This window comes from Vicia villosa, linkage group LG1, assembly GCF_029867415.1.
Source record: "Vicia villosa cultivar HV-30 ecotype Madison, WI linkage group LG1, Vvil1.0, whole genome shotgun sequence".
NCBI lineage: Eukaryota > Viridiplantae > Streptophyta > Magnoliopsida > Fabales > Fabaceae > Vicia > Vicia villosa.
The window spans coordinates 51,857,167-51,859,383 of record NC_081180.1 but is presented as its reverse complement, the minus strand read 5'-3'; positions in this window follow the sequence as shown (position 1 = coordinate 51,859,383).

Below are 2,217 nucleotides of genomic sequence, written 5' to 3'. Positions count from 1 at the left end.
CATACATAACATATAAAGCGCCCTATTTATTTGTGAGAACTCCATCTCATTCATTACATACATCATGAACATTGTATGAAACTGACATTATTACCAAGTGAATATTATCTGACAGGTACATTACAAAGATTCGAATCTTATTCAAAGCCTAACGCACGGCACTCCAGACATCTACGGATGCAAATTGGGTAGTCTAACGCACGACTTATCCATCAACCTAACGCACGGTTTTCCAGACATCTGAGGATGCAATTGAGAATAGTCTAACGCACGATTTATTCTCCGACCTAACGCACGGTCTTCCAGACATCTACGGATGCAAATGGGGTAGTCCAACGCACGACTTATCCATCAACCTAACGCACGGTTTTCCAGACATCTGAGGATGCAATCAAGATTAGTCTAACGTACGACTTATCTTCAACCTAACGCACGGTTTTCCAGATATCTGAGGATGCAATCAAGATTAGTCTAACGTACGACTTATCTTCAGCCTAACGCACGGTTTTCCAGACATCTGCGGATGCAAACAGTCTAACATATGACACATTCTAACTCTCAAGCTTATCAAGTCAGATGGCATCTTTAAGCCCATCTCCGACAAAAATCCCTACTCCAGCTAGGGCAAATTTCTTGGTATTCTAGTGTTCAATCATCTTCCACCTTCAGATACCGACTGGCATACAAACCACTCTACATCTTCAGGTTTAAGATAATTGAACAGGGGCAGCTGTCATACCCCAAAATTTGCCCACATTATTTCTCTTATTCAAGTTTCAAATCCACATGCAAAGCTCCTAGACAATTTCTCCTATACAAAGATCTGAACTAGGGTTTTTTTTTTCTTAGAAGGAAAATCATTGAATCAATGGCTCAAGGTGGTTCCATAGGGTCACAAACATCCCAAAGAATCTCTATGTAAGTTTAGTCCCTCAAATCCTGATCAGGTCAACAGTCGACTCTCAAGGGGCAAAACAGTCATTCCAAGTCAATATACAGTCAAAGTTCAAGACATTCGGTCAAAAACATCCTCATAACCCTAAAATCATCATTTGATCAAGGGTTGATCATGATGATGCAAGGAAAGATCAGAAAAGTCAAAAGTCAAAAGTTACTATTTTGGGCATGAACTAAAAAGTCAACCAAACTTTGAAAAATTCACCAAAAATTCATACTTCATCAGAAAAATTCGCACCAAAGCTCATTTTGAAGGGAATTCACTCCTCTATCCAATGGTACAAGAATCAAAGCTCATAGGTCAATGGTTTAAGAATTATGGCCTCATACATTACAGGTCCTTTTCAAAAGTCAACAAAAAGACATGTTTTTCAAAAGATAAGAATGGAAAATGATGTTGATATGAGACCAAAGGCATCGGATAAAGGACTCTCTAAGGTTTCCAAAATGTCATAGAACACCTCCATACCTCAAAAATTGAGGGAGATACACCTTGTCAAAGTTGGACTATTTTTTAGAAAAAATATGAAAGGAAAAGGGCCAAAACTCTAAAAATTTCCAAATGGGCCTATAATCTTTTGGTTCTAACCTTATTCTAAGCCCATCCATGTGCTAGAACTAGGAGCATTTTATTCTTGCTATTTTATTTATTATTTTATGATTTTAATTAAATAAAATCATGATTTAATTATACAAAATACAAAAATAATGCAAGATTTGATTTTTCTTTAATTTGAAGTCAAGAATTGAATCAAATATCTCCCACCAATCAGTATATTTCGTTCATGATGCTTGAATCCCAAGATTGGCCTAATATAGAAAGGATCCATGGCAAATTTCAATCAAATTTCCAATCACATTCAATTCTTGATTCAATAAAGATTTATTCCAATTTTGTTGACCTAAATCACTCTCCTATATATACATAACAATATCAGATGGCAAGGGGAACGAATTTGCAGCCAGAGAGTCCAAAATCCGAGTTCAAAGTTCACCAAAAAGTTCAAACTACAATTCTGCATTGCAAGCCAATTCAAGGCTTCTAATCGATCTCAACACGTTCCCAAGGCATCAAGAAAGCTTTCTCAATCAAATTCAAGGCTTGAAGCATCAAGAATCATTCTCTATTGCTCACGGTTTGTCTAAACCTAAATTGAACCGATTACGTTTATTCAAGCATCCATATTAAAATCCAATTGCATATGTGTGTTTGTCATGATATACTGATTGTTTCTGGAGCTTTAATCGTGTTTCTATGCT